Below are 20923 nucleotides of genomic sequence, written 5' to 3'. Positions count from 1 at the left end.
TTTTTTACAGAATTTTCGGTATTTTTTTCTCTTATAGCACAAAAAATAAAAAACCCAGCGGTGATTAAATACCACCAAAAGAAAGCTCTATTTGTGTGAAAAAAAGGACAAAAATTTCATATAGGTCCAGTGTTGCATGACTGAGTAATTGTCATTCAAAATGCGAGAGCACCGAAAGCTGAAAATTGGTCTGGTTATTAAGGGTGTTTAAGTGCCCAGTGGTCAAGTGGTTAATATTTTGCCGAAAGTTTCGAGAAAATTACCCTTTCTTTTTTTTTTTGCACAAAATGATATATTGTTCAAACATGGCATGGTTATATGTGGAATTACACCCCAAATACATGCTGCTTCTCCTGAGTATGGTGATACCTCATGTGTGAGACTTTTTGGGAGCCTAGCCGCGTACAGGACCCCAAAAACCAAGCGCCGCCTTCAGGATTTCTAAGGGTGTAAATTTTTGATTTCACTCCTCACTACCTATCACAGTTTTGAAGGGCAAAAATGCCCCCCCCACCCCAAATGACCCATTTTGGAAAATAGACACCCCAAGCTATTTGATGAGAGGCATGTTGAGTCCATGGAATATTTTATATTTTGCCACATATTGCGGGAAAATTATTTATTTATTTTTTTGCACAAAGTTGTCACTAAATTATCTGTTGCTCAAACATGCCATGGGCATATGTGAAATTACACCCCAAAATACATTCTGCTGCTTCTCCTGAGTATGAAGATACCACATGTATGAGTTTTTTTGGGAGCCTAACCGCATACAGAACCCCAAAAACCAATCACCATCTTCAGGCTTTCTAAAGCCCCATACAAACCTTAGGGGTTTCAATGTGTATGCAATCAGGCAGGCCCTTGTATTACATGGTTTTGGTAAACCTGAAGGAAAAAATCAGTAGACAATCTGATAGTGTGTATGGGGCTTTAGGGCGTAAAATTGTGATTTCATTTCCTCACTACCTATCACAGTTTCAGAGGCCTTGAAATGTCAAGATAGCACAAAACCCCCACAAATGACCCCATTTTGGAAAGAATACACTTCAAGCTTTTTGCCGAGAGGCATGGAATATTTCATTTTTTTTTCTTACACAAAGTTGTCACTAAATTATATATTGTTCAAACATGGCATTACTATTGTTCAAACATGGAATTACACCCCAAAATAGATTCCGTTGCTTTTCCTGTGTATGGGCATACCACATGTGTGAGACTTTTTGGAAGCCTAGCCATGTACAGGACCCCGAAAACCAAGCACCGCCTTCAGGCTTTCTAAAGGCGTACGATTGTGATTTTACTCCTCACGACCTATCACAGTTACGGAGGCCCTGAAATGTCCAGATAGCACAAAACACCCCCAAATGACCCACTTTTGGAAAGTAGACCCCAAGGTATTTGCTAAGAGGCATTTTGAGTATGTTGCAGATCTCATTTATTTTTGAAAATGAAGAAAGAAGAAAAACATTTTTATTTCTTTTTTCAAATTTCAAAAACTTTGTGACAAAAAGCAAGATCTGCAAAATACTCAACATGCCTCTCAGAAAATAGCTTGGGTGTTTACTTGCTAAATTGGGGTCATTTGGGGGGTTGTGCTATCTGTTTTCTCTATTTCATGGCCTCCAAAACTGTGATAGGCAGAGAGGAGTCATCAAAAATGTACGCTCTTAGAAAGCCTGAAGGCAGTGATTGATTTTCGGGGGGTCCTGTTTGTAGTTAGACTGCCAAAAAGTCCCACACATGTAGAATCCCCATACTCGGGAGAAGCAGCAGAATGTATTTTGGGGTGTAATTCCCCATATAACCATGCCATGTTTGAACAATATATCATTTAGTGACAACTTTGTGTAAAAAAAAATTGTAATGTTCCAGAAAATTGTGGCAAAATATAAAATATTCCATGGACTCAACATGCCTCTCAGAAAATAGCTTGGGGTGTCTACTTTACAAAAACTTTGAAACTGTGATAGGTAGTGAGGAGTGAAATCAAAAATGTAACCCCTTAGAAATCCTGAAGGCGGTGATTGGTTTTCGGGGCACCATACACGGCTAGGCTCCCAAAAAGTCTCACACATGAGGTATTCCCATACTCCGGAGAAGCAACATAATTTATTTTGGGGTGTAATTCTACATATAACCGTGACATGTTTGAGCAATATATCATTTAGTGACAACTTTGAAAAATGATAAAAAGAAAAGAAAAATTACACAATCACTTGTGACAAAAAAATGTAATATTTAATGGGGTCAACATGCCTCTCAGCAATTTTCTTGGGATGTCTATTTTCTATAATGGGGTCATTTGGGGGGGGGGGGGGGGTGGGTGTACTGCCATTTTAGAACCTCAAGAAATGAGTCAGGCTGTCATAAACTAAAAGCTGTGTAAATTCCAGAAAATGCACCTTAGTTTGTAGATGCCATAACGTTTGCGCAAACCAATAAATATACGCTTATTGACTTTGATGCTTTTTCTTTACCAAAGACATGTGGCTGAATACATTTTTGCCTAAATGTATGACTAAAATTGAGTTTATTAATTTTTTTTATAACAAAAAGTAGAAAATATATATTTTTTTCGAAATGTTTGTTTTTTTCCCATTTATATCGCAAAAAAATAAAAGTCGCAGAGGCGATCAAATACTATCAAAAGAAAGCTCTATTTGTGGGAAAAAAAGAACGCAAATTTTGTTTGGGTAAAGCATTGCATGACCGCGCAAATATCAGTTAAAGCAGCACAGTGCTAAATTGTAAAAGGTGCTCTGATCATTGAGCAGCCAAATCCTCCGGGGCTGAAGTGGTTAATGAAAACATCCTACATTGTAGAGGGTAACGCAAGTTAAGTTTTGAAGGTGAAGAGGAAGAGAGGAGTTATTTATGAGTGAAAGTTAAATTAAATTAGGAAAAAAAGAGAGGGATTGCAGTGGAAAAGTTACCAGTTCTAGGGCCAGGTAGAGCTCACACCTAGAAGCTTAGGAACACTGTGGGGGTTATTTACAAAAGGTAAATCCACTTTGCACTGAAAGTGCACTTAGAAGTGCAGTCACTGTAAATCCGAGGGGGACATGCCCTAATGTACATGTATACATTTAATTAATGCCACCCGAGCATTAATCTCTTTGCATTGGAAATCCACTACTCCCCCCATCTCCATCAGGATGTAGACATAAGGTGGATGCTGATTTACCTCTTCCTGCCAGTCGCCTCCCGATCCTAAAACGCTGGGAGGGGGAGGTGGGCATTCAGGTCATGTGACCGCTGTGACTGGCTGTCACATGAACAGAAAGTTCCTGATCAGTAGTATGCATCAGAGCTTTCCAGTAACGCTCTAAGCCCAGTAAGTGGTTTACAAAGGGTCGCATATATGTGACCACTCGGCATGAAGGCCCGCATGTTGAAAGGCCACATATATATGTGTGCAGCCAGAGTGAAGAGCTGCTAACACCAGCCATTGAATGACAAATCACTCACCAAATTCCCCATCAACACCAAGACTACATTCCCCCACCCTCCTTTTTGGGAATGGGAAGGGTGTCCCTGAATGGCAGTTTGGAAATGTGGTCATCCTAGTTACACAGTGCTATGCTTACAGAGTTGCAGCGGGACGAGTGCACTCCTGCTTTCATTCAAAACAGTCACTTCACTCTCCGCTAAACCCGAAAGGAGCTTCCTAGGTCTGCGTTTTGTCATTCAGAGGGTGGGAGCCAGGATGGAAGAGGAGCAGTGTGGCCACTCCAAACTGTAGCAAATCCACTACCTACTGTGAGTGAGCACAGAGGCTGCACAGCTTTGTCATAATGACTTAACTGTGTGATCGTAGTGGTTAACTTTTTAATTTGGGATTATGTGCGTTTGTGTGTCTGCTAGTGTATTCATTTGGGTTTATGTGTGTATCTCTGAGTGTGTTAATGTGGGATTGTATGTGTGTCTGCCAGTGTGTTAATTTTGGGATTCTGTGTGTGTCTGCAAGTGTGTTCTTTTGGGATTCTGTGTGTGTGTGTTCTTCCAAGTGTGTTAATTTTGGATTGTGTCTGTCTGCCAGTGTGTAAATTTGGAATTATGTGTGTGCCTGCGAGTGTGTATATTTTGGACTTATGTGTGTGTGTGTGTCTGCCACTGTGCTAATTTGTGATTATGAATATGTGTGTCTCCAAGTGTGTTAATTTTGGATTGTGTGTGTGTCTGCACGTGTGTTAGTTTGGGATTTTGCGGGTGTCAATGTGTTAATTTGGGATTGCATGTGTGGGTTTCATTGTGTTAATTTGTGACTGTGTGTGTATTTATCTATCGGTATATTTGTGTGCATCTGTCATTGCAGCATGCACACATACAATGATATTGCACACAAACAAAAATCTGCACAAGCACATACTGAAATTACACACACAGAAACCGTGACAACCAAACAATAGAAATTACTTTCTTAAGAAAGGGGTACTTAGGAATTTTTTTTAGACCTGCAGGGGTATTTCACAGTAAAAGGTTGAGAAACACTGCCCTAATGTACATACATACCAGGTATCAAGAGTTTGGAGAACAGCAGCGTGAGGTAACTGCTTACAACAAGATTCATGTTTTATAGCACCTATACATTTATCTCCCATTTTTCACTAATCTGCCAATTTCAATATGTTTATGTGATGCGCAAAAACCAGCATTACATTTTCAGATTGCTTTCAAATATTTTTTTTATGGATTAAATGCATGCATGTGGGCTATGTTTTAAATATTTTTTGTGATTTTTCATGGTATACAAAAAGATATTTGCAAGATTGCAGGGGCCCTAAGGGGGGGAAAAGTCAGCACAGATGCACTTATAAGTGCTGCAGCACATTTTTTTTTTTTAAAAGGAGGCCTTAGTACTACTTCAAGTTATATAGTGCTGCTAAATTCCATAATGGGGCACACAGGCTAACCAGTTCCTATAACTGGAGGAACTAAGAGTCAAAAATTCCTGCCACAGACATTTAGGCAAACGTCTTGGTGGAAATCATCTAACTTGACAGCCGTTGCTTGGGAAGATAACCCACACGCATACAGAGAAAGCAAATTCCCTACAGACAGCTGGAAATTTAACCTACAATTTCAACTATAGTATTCAATCAAGGCCAGACATAAGTAGCTCAGGATGGTCTTTCAACTTGAACTTGAGTAGACCGGCATGAACATAAGAAGCTTCTTTCCAGACAACTTATCATATACATTATGCACACACCTTTCTGCAGTAAATTATTCTCCTACACAATAATGAGACATGGCAGTAAATTGGAATTTTGCAGATACGATTTATTATATTAAAGCCCTTGTGATTTTAACATTCATTATCACACTGTCATTATGTGTGACTCAAGTTCAGCCTGTCTCCCACTGTAATGTAAAAGCATAAGCTGAAATGTACAGTTCCGAATAAAGAAATGATTGTAAATCTTTTTTTATGCCAAACAAATGATGTAGCATTAAACAGGTAGAAATTAAAGAGATAAATTGTAAAAGAATTCAAGCTTTCAGATTACTACAATGAGTCAGGAAGATAAACTTTGATTAAGGATTCGGGAAGAATTTGCTGTCAATATAATTTCCTTTTACAAGGATTTCTTTGCTATTGATGTCTACTCCTGGATTTACAGGATACAGAACTCAGAAGTAAGAGTAAGCAGATGATATGACCTATATTTTTTTATTTTTCTGAACAAAAAAATTGTTACTGGAAAAGAAACAGAGAAAAAGAGTAATAAACACCACCTGTATTGTGATTGCGTTTCCTATAAGTATTGTACATTGGTCCAAAAAATATTTTAATTAGGAGGCAAAGAATACCACAGGCCCATTCAGAGGGGCAATTAACAGTCTTAATACTTGAAAACATTACTACTCCCTGGAGACCTAGGAACACGAGCGTACAACATTTTAAAGAACACAGGACTCTTTTTTTGCTGACATTTTTTTTATATAGGTACATTTCTTAGTAACTATAAATTTGTTGCGCTTAAGTTTCAGGGTCTGCGCACCAATTATGAGAGGTTCACACTTTCTCTGCTGTATTTTTTTATTCATTCAGAAGTCAGGAAACTTAGGGCAGGGAGATCACCCCATTGAAGTAACCAAGAAGTCAGGGGCTGACTCAGATTACTAGTCTCCACATGTAACTAAATTATCAGATAGGCCAACTGATAATTACAATTCCAAGATAAAAACACTAGACCTGTTGAACCCTAAATGACAACCATTTTTTTTCTCTGATCTTGTTCTTTCCTTTTAAGCCTAGTACACAGGGGCTGAATGTCGGACAATATCAGCAGATTCAATAAAAAACAGCCAACATTCGGCTTGTGTGTATGGCAACTGGTCGGACAGAGGCCAGCTTCTGTTGGACGAGCGTGCTGAAAAGCCAATGTCTGAGAGCGCTGACCGTGGTGTGTTCTAGCGGGTAGCCTGTCCTTCTGTCAGAACCCAGTAGCACAGCAGGGGAGGTCGCTGTACTAACATCAGTGTGTTAGTACAGTGGCTACGACCTGTTCTGTCAGTTTTTTTCTTCGTTGAACCTGCTGGGTTCAATGAAAAAAGACTAGTGCTATGTACTAGGCTTTATATCAGGCCAAGCCAAGATACTGCCTTTAGTGTGGGTGTCATTACAGCACTATATTGCCATTACAGCATAAACATGTGCATTTAGTTTTTGTCCGAATGTCTTTTTGTCCGAATTTCAGGTATTTTCGTTATTTTAACAAACGATAACGAAAGTGCAGAATCCGAAAAAACAAAAGATCTGACATAAATAAATGCTTTATTTTCAACAACAGCTCGATATAGAATAGGAGATTCGACATGATGATGACAATAACAATCTGTGTGAAAATTGCTCTGTTTTTTTTTTTAGCAAAGGCAGAAAGCAGCATGCTCCACTCCCTGAGTGCACAATTCGCAGACATGTAATGTAATATGCCTTCCAGTGGGGGTTGGTGGGCATGTTATCCAGTGCCTGTGGTGGTGGTGGTTGGAGCTAAGGGGATATTATATAATACATTGCTGCCTGTAGAGGTGAGTATTTGAAATGTCAAAACTTTTTGCTGTTATTGGGGGGTGGAGAAGTGTACAGTGACACAGCAGTAGTGGTAGGGAGAATGGAATTTGTATCTACAGTGGGGAAAATAATTATTTTATCCCCTCCAGATTTTGTATGTTTGCCCACTTACAAAGAAATTAAGGTTTTATCATTTTTATCATAGGTGTATTTTAAATGAGACAGAATATCAACCAAAATCAAGGAAAAACACATAAAACAAATTATATCAATTAGGTTGCAGTGTAGTGAGTAAAATAAGCATTTGATCCCCAAGCAAAACATGACTTAGTACTTGGTGGAGAAACCCTTGTTGACAAGCACAGAGGTAAGACATTTCTTGTAGTTGGTGACCAGGTTTGCACACATCTCAGGAGTGATTTTGGTCCACTCTTCTCTACAGATATTCTCTAAATCCTTAAGGTTTTGTGGCTGTCTCTTGGCAATTTGACGTTTCAGCTCCCTTCATAAATGTTCTATAGGATCAAGGTCTGTAGACTGACTAGGCCACTCCATGACCTTAGTGTGCTTCTTCTTGAGCCACGCCATTGTTGACCTGGCAGTATGTTTTGGGTCATTGTCATGCTGGAAGACCCATCAATGGGCCATCTTCTGTATTCTGGCTGAGGAAAGAATGTTCTCATCCAAGATTCTACAATATATGGCCCCGTCCATTGGCCTCTCAATGTGGCAAAGTCAGCCTGTACCTTTAGCAGGGACACAGTCCCAAAGCATAATGTTTCCACCTCTATGCTTGACTGTAGGGATGGTGTTCCTAGAGTCATAGTCAGCATTTTTCTTCCTCCAAACAAGTAAATTGAATGCCAAAGAGCTCAATTTTGGTCTCATCTGACCACAGCCCTTTCTCCCAATCCCTCTCTGAATCATTTAGATGTTCATTTGCATGACTATACGTGTACCTTCCTGAGAAGGGGGACTCTCCATGTTTGGAGAAAGAAAAATGCTGACTACCCTAAGAACACCATCCCTACAGTCAAGCATGGAGATTGAAACGTTATGCTTTGGGGTTCTCTGCTAAAGGTACACACCGACTTTACCGCATTGAGGGGCCAATGGATGTGATCATGTATTGCAAAATCTTGGATGAGAACCTTCTTCTCTCAGTCAAAACATTGAAGATGGGTTATGGATAGGTCTTTAAGCATGACAATGACCCAAAACATACTACCAAGGCAACAAAGGATTAACTCAAGAAGAAGCACATTAAGTTCATGCAGCGGCCTAGCCAGTCTCCGGACCTTAATCCTATACAAAATCTATGGAGGGAGCTGAAACTTTGTGACCTTAAGGATTTAGAGAAGATCGATAAAAACCAAAATCCCTCCTGAGAGGCACACCTTGTCACCAACTGCAAGAAACGTCTTATCTCTGTGCTTGCCAACAAGGGTTTACTCACTGAGCTGCAACTCAATTTATAACATTTTTATCCTGTGTTTTTTCAGGATTTTTGGTTAATATTCTTTCTCTATCATTTAAAATACACCTATGATAAAAATGATATACCCTTCATTTCTTTGTAAGTGGGCAAACTTACAAAATCTGCAGGTGATCAAATAGTTATTTTCCCCACTGTATGTGTTGTTTAGATCTGTACCTGTTATGCTTGAATTACATAACTGGTTTGGCAGGTTAGTTTGAACCTTGAAAGATATATTCTACTTTGATAAGCTCCAAAAATGTTCAGTGGAAATTTGGAAATTAAACTATTTGTAATTTTGGTTCACTGCCAATTTTAACTGTGAATTAAATCTACAGAATGTGGCAGGACTACCCGCAGCGAATTTCGAAATATAGCTTGCTCCTGCACGAACGCTGGCAAATCATAGCATTTTCCACACCATGTGATTAAACAACAATAGCATAAAAAGTTAAAAATACCTCAAAATAGAGGAAGATTGCTGCAAAATAAAAAGAAGAAACAAAAAAACATTTTTGAAACTAAATGAAAGTGAACTTTATAATAAATCAGTTCACAGCAAACTGTGTAGCTAAAATGGTAAAGTATTTTATACTTTTATACAAAGTTGCCCAGGCAGGAAAAGTTTATAATTGTAGCTTTTCAACCAAACTGTTATTATTTCTATTACCAACAGCATTGAAAACAGCAAATTTTCAACTTCCCATTTGAACTCACAGGAGTTGATTTACTAAAGGTCGGTTCCTTGGTTACCCTGCAATGTTTGCTAAAAAAAACATCCAGGGGGTATGTGCTCAAAAGCTTTGCCAGTGTCAAATCACCTGAAGGTACCAGCCAATAGCCCAGGGTCGATAAATGTCAAGCCAGTGTCCTGTACTCCAAGATAAGGGTTTTACTTTTAAGCCAACGTCCTTTTTTCCTTTTTTTTTGGGGGGGGGGGTATGGATGTGGACATTGGTATTTAGAATTCAGTAATATAAAGAGCACATTTTGTTAATGAATGCAACCACTGAACTACACCTTCTGCTGTATCCTTTTAAGGTTTGTTAAGGGTACCAAAATGCTTGATGTTTCACATTTTAAAAGCATGTTGGAAATGCACTTTGTCTGATGTATACAAGTACCTTTAGGATTACAGAAAAATGATCTTCGTGCAATAAAGCTACCTTAAAAATCCAAGGAGAGTTCCCCGATGGGTGCAAAGGGCAGAGACAATAAAATTGAGATCCCAAGGATGTACAGGGTGCTGTGAGGGTGGTTTTATTCACATTGAATAAGAATTTTGACAAGGGTGCATAAGGTCAGAAGTTGTTTTAGAGAAGAATGGACAAGGCCCAAACCTGTCCATTAAGAGTACTTAAGGCCAAGTCCCGAATAAAGGGAGACCAGAATCTGGGGCATGGAGTAATCTCTGGGGTTGAAGTACCTTTATTCACACCAAGTTTCTGAAAGTGGTTTTCCATGTCCTCTCTGACATGTCAGGGTGAAGGGCCCATTCTCCTTGATCCAGGCAGTGATGACAAGGTAATACACCTTCTAATTGTCTACTCCTGGGATGTGAGCAGCGAAGCTCCCCAGACAGTGTCTCTATCCATGAGATGATCAGGCTTGCTTCCTTCAAGGTTGCATGACTCCTGATGTAGGCTACAGCCATGGCAATGTCTGATTGCACCCCTGACTGGGTGTGCCTGAAGAAGGTGGTCCAGTAATGCAGAACAATTGTTATTGTTCTGAGCTCCAAGATGTTGATGGAAAGCTTGGTTCCTTGGGAGACCTGCAGAGATTTAACACTCATCCACAGTTTGAGAGCCTGACCCTTGTTGTCACCTTCCATTGGTGTATTAGGAACGACTTCTCTATTGTCAAAACTGGGTTGGAAATCCACCAGCTAGGGATTTCCTTGCTTTGCTGGATAGAAGTGTGTGTGTGTGTGTGTGTGTGTGTGGGGGGGGGGGGGGGGGGTCTAGAGAGGGAGTGTGGTTGTTCCATGCCAACAAGATGTTGTGTTTAAGAGGCCTTAAGTGTAATTGGAAGAATTGAACAGCTACGATGACCCAAGTGTGAGATCTGAGATGGAACAATTTGTTTTCTGGAAGAAAGGCATTTGTTTGGGCTATGTATATAATGAGGCCAAAGTATTCCAGGTGTAGGGAACATTGGAGAATGGATATTTGAAGCTTGTTTACCCAGCTGAAAGCCTGAAGTATCTGAATAGGGCTATAGACATTTACTGATAGTTGAAAGGGAGAGGAGTCTTTTAGAAGAGGGTCTGCAGTGGCCTGAATGCCTTGAGTTCATAAGAGAGCAAGAAGGGACAAAAGCATTATTATGATTCCTCTGGCAGCCAAGGATAAGCCAAAAGGTAGAGTGGAAAGAAAGCGAATAGAAAAAGTAATACAGAAATGCTCAAAAACAACATGCATAGATGTGAATCGAGCCTTATAGACCCTAGATCTCTACGTAAAGAGGACCTGTCATGCCCTATTCCTATTACAAGGGATGTGTACATTCCTTGTAATAGGAATAAAAGTGATCAAAAAATAAAACATTAAAAGGGAAAGTTTAAAAATAAAAAAAGACAAAAAAAAATTCAAAAAAACTTTTTTTTAAATGCCCTTGTCCCATCGTGCTTGCATGCAGAAACAAATACATACGTAGGTCACACCTGCATATGTAAACAGCGTTCAAACCACACACGTGAGGTATCAATGTGAACATTGGAGCGAGAGCAATATTTCTAGCACTAGACCTCCTCTGCAATTCTAAACTGGTAACCAGATTTTTTTTTGTCGCCTATGGAGATTTTTAAGTACTGTAGTTTGCCTCCATTTCATGAGTGTGCGCAATTTTAAAGTGTGACGGGTTTGTCATATACTTACTAAAAAATTGGGCTTTCTTGCATTAAGATTTATTACATTGTATTTGTTGCACTGACCCCCGCAGGACCTGCTGGATTTATTGGGCTTACCGTTACCTTCTTGACCTCGTGTACATCTAGGGGTTTCCCAAGGTAGATAGCCCAAAGAATTGTAGAAACTGACACTGGATCCGTTTTTGGGATTTTATATTTGAAAAAAAGGGTAGACAAAACACAGTCTCTCAATGAGGGTTTGGGGGTTTAGGTAGAAAGTCCAATATTTATGATCCAGCCTAAGCTTTTCAAATACGTCACTGTTTATATTATGCTCTGTTCTAGAGTCTGTACTGCGTGATCTCTGAGCAGGAGGTCATCCATATACCCGAGCTCCAGAATCGCTTGGGCCCTTAAAAGACATAGTACTGGTGCTAGGACCTTTGAGAACACCTGGGGAGCTGTAGCAAGCCCGAAGGGTAGAGCCACAAACTGAAAATGACGTTCCTCTACTGCAAAACGTAGGAGCCTCTGATGAGGCCGAAAGATAGGTATGTGTAAGTATGCGTCCTTTATATCAATGGAGGCTAAAAGTCTCCCCTCTGGAGTGAGGTTACCACCGATTGGACAGACACCATCTGAAAGGTTGTATCAATAGATACTTGTTCAGGGACCTTAGGTCCAAAATGGGCCTTGTGTCCCCTGTTTGGTTTCTGAACCGTAAATATGTTTGAGTAAAACCCTGTGCCCCTTTCAGATACCGGAACCTCTACAATCAATCCTTGATGCACTAGATGATGTAGTGCCTGAAGCAATACTTTTCTATTTGGAGGATCTGAGGGAACGCTGGATCTTAGAAACCTCTGAGGGGGCACCCCCCGTAACTCCAGCTTGTAACCCGCGAGATATAATTGAGGTGGCCCACTCGCCCCGGAATTGTTGTTTTAAAAATGTCTGCAAAGTGCAGTAGCCATCCACTCAAAAGAAGGGCTTGGTCTTTTCTGGCCCTGGCCTTGCGGCTTGCCCCTGGCCCTAGCCAGACATTTGACAAAGCAGCCCCTGAGTTTTTAAACAAGGTGCTTTTCTTCACAGGAAGTAGAGAACTCTTTCCTCACGAAATCTTTTGGATATATTCGTCCAAGTGATCAATGCATAAACATTCCCCATGAAACGGGAAACCTGCCAATAACTTTTTACAAGGAAGCTCGGCTGACAAGTTCTTAAGCCATAAAAGTCTGCACATATGTAGAGATAAGAGAGCCAGATGAGAAACCTGCTGTATTGAATCATTTAAAGCATTCACAGCAAAACACAGTGCGAGGAATATCTATCTTACTTTCAGTAAGATCATCCTCCTGGTTAGGCTATCCAGCCATTTGACTTGATCCTTTACGGACTGGCAAATACCAATTGCTGCAACAGCTGGCTGAATAACTGAACTGGCCAAAGAAAAGGAAGCCTTTAACAATAACTCCAATTTCTTGTCAACAGGGTCTTTCAAGCCCTGTAAGTTATCAACTGGACAAGTTAAATTCTTGTTTAAGGAAGAGACTGCTGCATCTACAGCTGGCATGTTCCATTTTTTAACAAACTTTTCATTCATGGGATATAAAAGGGAAAACCTTTTAGGAGACCAAAAAGTCCTGTCAGGATGTTCCCAATCAGCATACACCGCCTGTTCTAATAGGGGGTGTAGCAGGAAAGTGTGCAACCTGAAAAGGTCTCAGAGAGCCCAAAGAGGACCATGGGGGCTCAGTCACCTCTGCAAGAGGTCAGGATCAAAAACGTCTGCGACTGAGAGGCAGGCATCGAGTGGATATCTTCTTGTCCAGATTGCTTGGAAGCAGACTCATCTGCCAGGCACTCCACCTCCACCAAATCCTGAGCTTTAAGCTCTTCCCCATTCTCAACCCATTCCTGCTCCAGATGAGGAAACTCAGGGGGAGGGGGATCTGTCACACTTCCTGCCACCCTGCGGAATAGAGGCAATCATGCCGGCTAACCCGGTTAGGGCTGAGGACGGTTCATCCTTAGTGATAAGGGGTGAAGCAGCAGCGTTGATTGTAGGCACAATACCAGATAGGTGCAGTGGCTCAGATTGCCTGGGAGCCTCTGGTCTTTCAGGGGAAACAACACTAGGGATATGACTAGGTTCATCAGGATCTACTAATTACATAGGTGTGCCCTTCCCTGTGGTGTTAGTCCCACTCCTCTTTTTGGAAGACATTCAATGCAACAAACAAAGAGTACTTGGGTGTAATTAAAACACCTCAAAAGGGAGACCCTTTGATAGGGCTCACCAAGCCCCTATGCAACAATCCTGCTAAGCACCTTTAGCCTCCCGAGCCGACCTGGGCAAGGAGAAATAAACCACTGCAAGTGTCTGTTCAGAGCCTGCTCTGTGTCCCTCAGCTGCCTTCTGGAAGCACCACATGCTTGGCATACACAGCTTAAATAAGTTGGGTGTGCGCCGGAGCATTCTATGCATGTGTGCGCACAGTGTGTGGTCCCGGCGAGTGGGCATAACTATTCGCATACAATGCAAATCTTCCTGCGCCCAGACAAAGGCTACAGTGCATGTGCTGCAAATTCACGTGCAACATGGCTGCCAAATAAAAACTGCGGTGCTCTTTTGCAAATGCACTTGCGCCATGGCAAAATGGCGCACCATAGTGCACCATCGTACAGGTAGAAAAAAACAAAAACAGCCAGACACAAGCAAAAAGGGTACACCTTGCAAACACCAACAGCTAGCCCAGAACTCCCCCGTATAGTCACCGCACACAGGTGTCCAGTCTTTAGCTAGCTTGACTGATTGTTACAATCACTGGGACACCCCGCAATAATAAAATAAAGGGGTTTCACTTACCCATCCAGGTGCAGGGCCACTTAGGAACTAAGGGCCCAATCTTCACCCTTCACGGCGCGTTCCTGTCACTTGGACCCTCAAGGACTGGATACCCTTTCATTTTTAGGGTCCACTCCCTTGGACCTGTACAGCACACTGCAGGAAATGCCTTAGCGCTGCAGTGTCCAGGATTTTCACTCCACAAGGTCCAGCCACATTACAGGCAAAACCTCGCAGGATCTTGAGTCTTCTTTGCGAGGCTTGGGTACCATTTATCTAAGCATAAAAGCCTGTGTCAAATGGATCAGATCAGTCAATGCCTTGATTCATTTTTGGAACCGTCTGTGGGACTAGAGACCTGGAGCTCGGAGAGCTCAAACAAACCATGCCATTCACCTTGCAAACACTGGTAAAAAACAAAAGTACTTGCTGTAAGGGTGGGGTTATATAGGGGATCACTTCCTGTCTGAAGACCTTTGGTCTACCAGTGTCTATTCACCTGATGGTGAAGTATAACCCAGCTGGTAATGAATGTTAGCCTGACTCTGTGTCCCATGATGTATGAAAAATAATAATACATAATGTACATAATGTTTGGGAGTTCTGAGTAATATTCTAGCAAAACAAATTGTAAGGTTTACATGTAGGAGAGGAGTGCCAGAATTGGCTTGGGTGGCAAGTGGGTAAAGTGAAGCTACACTAATGTCATCTGTAACCATTTCTATAATGTAAGGAAGAAGATTGCGTATTCACACACCAATGTCTAAGTGTAAGTAGTAGCAAATGGCAGCTAAGAGGCAAGCAAAACAATATTTTTTGATTCTGATTCTAGAGCATACTGATTGAAACTAAATTTTCATCTTAGCCCATGGTTAGTATACCCAAAGGAATCTAGCTACTTTATTCAGTGATCAAAGACTGTTTGAAAACTTACATTTCCAGTTTTATCTTGTTACAATAGTGCAGTCTTCAGAAACAGGTATTTAATTTTTTTTACTTTTTAATTGTATTCTCTTCCTATCAAAATGTATGGTGCCCCAGTACCTTGATTCAGAGCTAACATACCAAAGGTACTGTCAACTATTACATGAAAGACTAATGCCGCGTACACACGATCAGAATTCTTGTTGGAAGAAGCTCTGATGGTTTTTCCGACGAAATTCCGCTCAAGATGTCTTGCCTACACACGGTCACACCAAATTCCGAACGACAAGAACGCAGTGACGTCCACCACGTACTACGGGACTAGAAAAGGGAAGTTCAGCACCACGTACGGCACCCTTTGGGCTCCTTCTGCTGACCTCGTGTTTATCGTGTGTTAGTAGAAGTTTGGTTAGAGACGATTCGCGCTTTTCAGATTTGTGCTTCAGTTCATTGCTGCTCTACAGTTTGTGCTTGTCGGTGCGTATCTGTTTATCAGTGCGTGTAGTCACTTCGCATTTGTTGCTCATTGTGGACTATATCTTGGTATAGTATGCTTTGATTTTCAGTGCTTATTGTCCGCTCGTTGCTGATTTGCATTTCGTTCTTTCAGGCCTTGCTGTTTATCAGCGTTTTCTGTTGTCCTTTCTGACCAGCGGACCGTTTTGAAGCCATGCTACGTGCACGTACTCATCGTAGAGTTCGTGCTGTGCGGGGGCTTGGTGTTGGGGTTTTTACTTTGACACAAGCCCAGTCCATGAACAGGGCGAGGAGGAGTTCGTGGACTAAGAATTGGTTGCGCCAGCGTGACCAGTTCTCTCATATGCCTTTGCTGCGTGAGATCCGTGAGAATAATCCTGATGATTTCAGGAATTATCTCCAGATGACGGACCCCGTTTTTCACCGTCTGCTGGCTTTGCTGTCCCCTTATATCAGCAGGCAGGATACCTGCATGCGGCAAGCCATCACTCCGGAGCAGAGGCTAGTTGCCACATTGCGGTACTTGGCGACGGGGAGAAGCCTTCAGGACCTCAAGTTCTCGACAGGCATCTCCCCCCCAGGCTCTGGGGCTCATTATTCCAGAGACCTGTTCTGCCATGTAGAAGGACTATATGAGGGTAAGTTTTCTTTAACATCACATTCTATGTATTTAATGTTTGCTAATGTATTGTATTTCTTTCATCATTCTATAATTAACATAATTGTAATAAGCTGGGAATTTCCTCTTTGTCCTCATGCATGTTGGAATTTTGTTTGCTCCTTTTTTGTCCTTAATGCATATTTGCCTTCACTAACCCCCCCCCCCCCCCCCAGCATGCTAACCGAGGCCCATATACTCCTATAGTCTAGTCACTTAACAATGTATTTTGTCATCTCCATTGTAATGCTTTACCCTAAAGACCCCCTAAAATGTTTACAAATGTTATTGTTGTCCTTAAATTCATGCAGAGTGCCAGAGGCCTTTTTGTGGGGCACAAAATCATTTGGAACCCCCCTCCCCCAACCGCTAATAGCAATCCTCTATCTGCTGACTTTGCCAAATCCAATACACACTATACCTACCACTTTTGTGGTCAGATTTATGGATGCATTTCTCCAAAGCATGTAGTTACAGGGCCTGCCTCAATACTTTCAAATGCTACTGTTTAAATTTTTATTCTCCTATTATTATCTTGATAGGTAATTGCAGAATCTACAAATGTGCTTCCAATTATTCTTTTTTTTTTATGCCACTTCTTATTACCTGTCCGGTGGGCTGCCAATAGTGTAATTAAGAAGGGGCTGGCCAAAGTAACACACATTACTTTGTTATTACTCCATTACGTAGTGGAGAGGGTGGTTACCTGTCCAAAACATACCTCCCCCCAAAATATTTACAAGGGGCCATCAGAGGGGGTGATGAATCTAATAAGTGGACCTTATATTTTAGCCTTTAAATACTCTTTACAAGAAATGTTATACTGATGTTGGCCAACAATGTTTGTGTATAATCTGCTTGTAATGTTTTTGTGCAAAATTACTAATTAGATTTTTTTGTTTTGACTCCACAGTTTCCTTCAATGCCACAGGAATGGCAGACTGTGGCCTCCCAGTTTGCCCAGCGGTGGGATTTTCCTAACTGCGGAGGGGCAATCGATGGGAAGCACGTTTAACTATAAGGGGTTTCATAGTTTATATATGTGGACATGGGGAGGAATGGCCGGATGTCGGATGGAGGAGTATTTACCCGGACCGAGTTTTACCGACGTCTCGAGAGTGGTGGCTTGGGATTGCCACCCCCGGAGGAGAACGTTGTGTTCATAGCAGATGAGGCTTTCGGTCTGGGAAACCATATCATGAGGCCATTACCCCAGAGGACCCTCACCCCTGAGAAGAGGGTTTTTAATTACCAGATGGCCAGAGCCAGAAGAGTTGTGGAGAACGCGTTTGGGATTCTGGCAAGCCGGTTCCGCCTGTTTCAAATGGTCATTAATATGGAGGAATACAAATTGAATACCATCATTTTATCTTGTTGCATCTTGCATAACTTCATGAAAAGAAACAACCCAAATTATGTGGTCACAGTTGGGCCTGACGCAAATAAAGACATCCCTGGAAGCGGCCCGTCCTGGCTTGCCCCCCCAAAGTGCCCGTGAAGTGCGCCAAAATTATTTGGAATATTTTTCGGGGAGGGGGGCCATTGCTTTGCCAGCACATGTTTGAATACATTTTACATCTAAAGCTGGAAAAATTTGGATTTTTGAATTCCTGCTTGTGTTTCTTCTTTCTGTCTCCTAGTGCACTTGCAATACCAAGTGGTTTGTACATTATTATCTAAACCCATTGACAGTGTAAACACCAATTTAAACACAAAAAATGGTATTGATCATTGAAATAAGAAGCCCCACATTGTTGAGTAAAAATTATTTTACTTCATACACATTCACACGTGTGTTGTAAAACATTTTTTTGTAAAAAATATAACATTTTGAGTTAGCTACATATTTTTTGGGTTTAAGGTTACATAAACAGCCATGTTTCAAAACAGAACATACACGACTATGGAACTTACAAAGTTCAACATTGAAAAACTTAAAAGGCAAGATCACACATTATATTGTCCAAAATGTGTGGATCTTGCCTTCCACAGATGGGGTGAAGTCATCCCTGTAAAAGCCTAATTTTGAAGATACACACAAATTGGGAGTCAAACTGGGGATTTGCATTCTGTTCCCATGCCTAATGTCAACATCTCCCATCATGGGGGACAAATGGATGTGTTTTGGGGGTGCAACCCCTTCCTCTCACCTACTTGAGTTTTGAGGAAGGGGTTGCAGGCACAAAACGTGTACATTGCTATCCCCTGATGGCAGAGAGCACATGTTGACATACTGTGTGCATCTTCAAAATTAGGCTTTTTTAAAAGGTAAAACTTTTTGACACAAAATAGTGCCCATTTTTTGTAAAATTAAATTCTTCCTAGGACATCAATCATGTTGTTAAGTTTTACTTCAATATCCATAGTTTTCTGATTTATAACATGTAAATCCTGACTGCACCACATGATGTACTGGATTAGCCTTTGGGCACTGTCACTGGTGAAATGATCTGATTGTTCTTCCACAACCTGTACTTCACCTAAAAATCAAAAAAACACACCATGTATTAGAAATATGCAAGCATACATCTCTTATTACCTGAAGCTGGGGTGTAAGACACTCACTTGTTGTAGTCTCAGTCTCCAGCACCTCTCCTTCCTCTACATCCTCTGGCTGTGACCTCTGATCCCCTTGTTCAGGAGGTGAGGGGTCCCTGGTGACCTCATATCTCCCGATTCTTTGCTCCCCTATGAGAATGAAACAAAAGGTATACAAATGGGGTACAATTGTCTGGTCAGAATTACAAGCTGAAGACATGATTTATGCCCTATTAAAGCTGGAATACTTACCCTTTTTGGGCCCCCAAGTATCCAATGGAGTACCTGTGTTTGACACCCTAAAAAGTTTGTTCTGGTGTCCCACACTAGTGCACCTAGCCCAGATGTGTAGACAGGTGCTGACTGTCATCTCCATACATTACACTGAATCTAGTTTGCTGTTCCTTCTAGGTTCAAACACATCTAGACAACAATGTCCTAAACCTCTTTTATTAAATTCAAAAATAACATGAACAAACAGCGTATTTATTTGGAAAACGAACAATGTTTATTACGACCGCTTACTGTGTGTATGAACATGAAAGTAGCCAATTTAAATGTACAACACCATAAAGAAAAACACATGGCGCAGCATGCAATATTAATAATAATAGGAACACACGACAAATACTTTTTTACCTTTTCTAAGAACTTTCTTGATCTTTCTATACTGATCGTGCTCCCTTAATTTTAGGTCCGACCAGCGTTTCCTCAATTGATCCTTGGATCGTCATACCTAAAATTCCTGTACAGACTCTTCACAACTTTAGTCATGATCTTGGCCTTTCTCAGGTTTGGGTTTGGGTATGGACCATAATTCCTGTCATAGTCGTTCTTCCTCAAGATGTCGACCATCTCCAACATCTCAGCAAAGGACATATTTGTGGCCTTAAATCTCCTCCGGGATTGTGACATTCCTGGTTCCAGGCTTTCCTCCTCCTCCTCGTTACTGCTATTATTATTATTCACCTGGTGTGTCTCCGCCATGTTCCTCTGCCACTGCGACAAAAGAGATGGGGCGGGGAGTATTCTAGAAAGAACGTCAGGGGCGGGTGATGCGGGCGGAATTTCACGCATGTGCAGTGTATATCAAGCTTAAACACGTGTGTGTCGGGAATATTCTAGAAATAACATCAGGGGCGGGTGACGCGGGCGAAGTTTCACGCATGCGCAGTGTATATAAAGCTGAAAAAAGGGTGTGTCGTAACTACGTACTGTGTGCAGAGGAAGGAGGAACGAAAGCGACAAATGTTAGACCGAAGGTAAGATTTTAACTTTGGTGACATGAGCGGACTATACTGAATCTAGATTGATGCCTATATTGGCTTTTAAGATTATCCTGAGATTAGTTTTTTGGCCTTTTGTTTGGTCTTGCAGAGAATATGTATCCATTTAAAGATCAAGAATTCCTGGGTGAATTCCTGGATAAATACAGAGATATGAGAAATCTATGGGAGGTGAAAATCCCCTTATATCATAGCAAAGCAGCTAGGAAGGCAACGCTGGAGAAGCTGCTTGAATTTGTGAAGACCCGGGCCCCCAATGCAGACATGAGGTCTCTGGAAACAAAAATTGGTAGCTTGAGAAGCACCTATAGGAAGGACTATCAGAAGGTCCAGCAATCCCTGAGGTCAGGAGCAGCAGCAGATAAGGTGTATGCACCTAGTCTGTGGTACTATAACAGGATGCTCTTTCTTGATGACCAGATTGAGGCCAGGGAATCGCTTGCTTTCGACTCTTCCAGCACCCCTTCCCTCCAGCCTTCCATCCAGCCTTCCCTTAACCCCAGCTGAGGCTTCTGTGGACACACCTGGGCCTTCCCATCCAGGAGGAGATTGATAAGCCCAGTTAGAGCCAGGTATAGGATTTGTATACATATTTTTTATGTGAAAATTATGATTGTTAATTAGATGTTATTAATGATAAGAAATTAATGATTTAACAAAAAGTGTTTCACATATCAATAGACAGTAGTGGCCAAAAATGATTGGGGTAAGAATGAAAAATGCTGGGCTCAGAATGATAATCTTTTGTATTTAGTAACATTAAATTTGCAACAGTCATGAGCTGAAAATTGTGTGTGTTTGATGAACAAAAAACTAAAACTATGTCCCTTTTTCATACACAGG

This window comes from Lithobates pipiens, unplaced genomic scaffold, assembly GCF_037356315.1.
Source record: "Lithobates pipiens isolate NorthernLeopardFrog02 unplaced genomic scaffold, aLitPip1_a1.2 Scaffold_16, whole genome shotgun sequence".
NCBI classification, from domain to species: Eukaryota; Metazoa; Chordata; class Amphibia; order Anura; family Ranidae; genus Lithobates; species Lithobates pipiens.
This window is presented reverse-complemented; position numbering follows the sequence as displayed.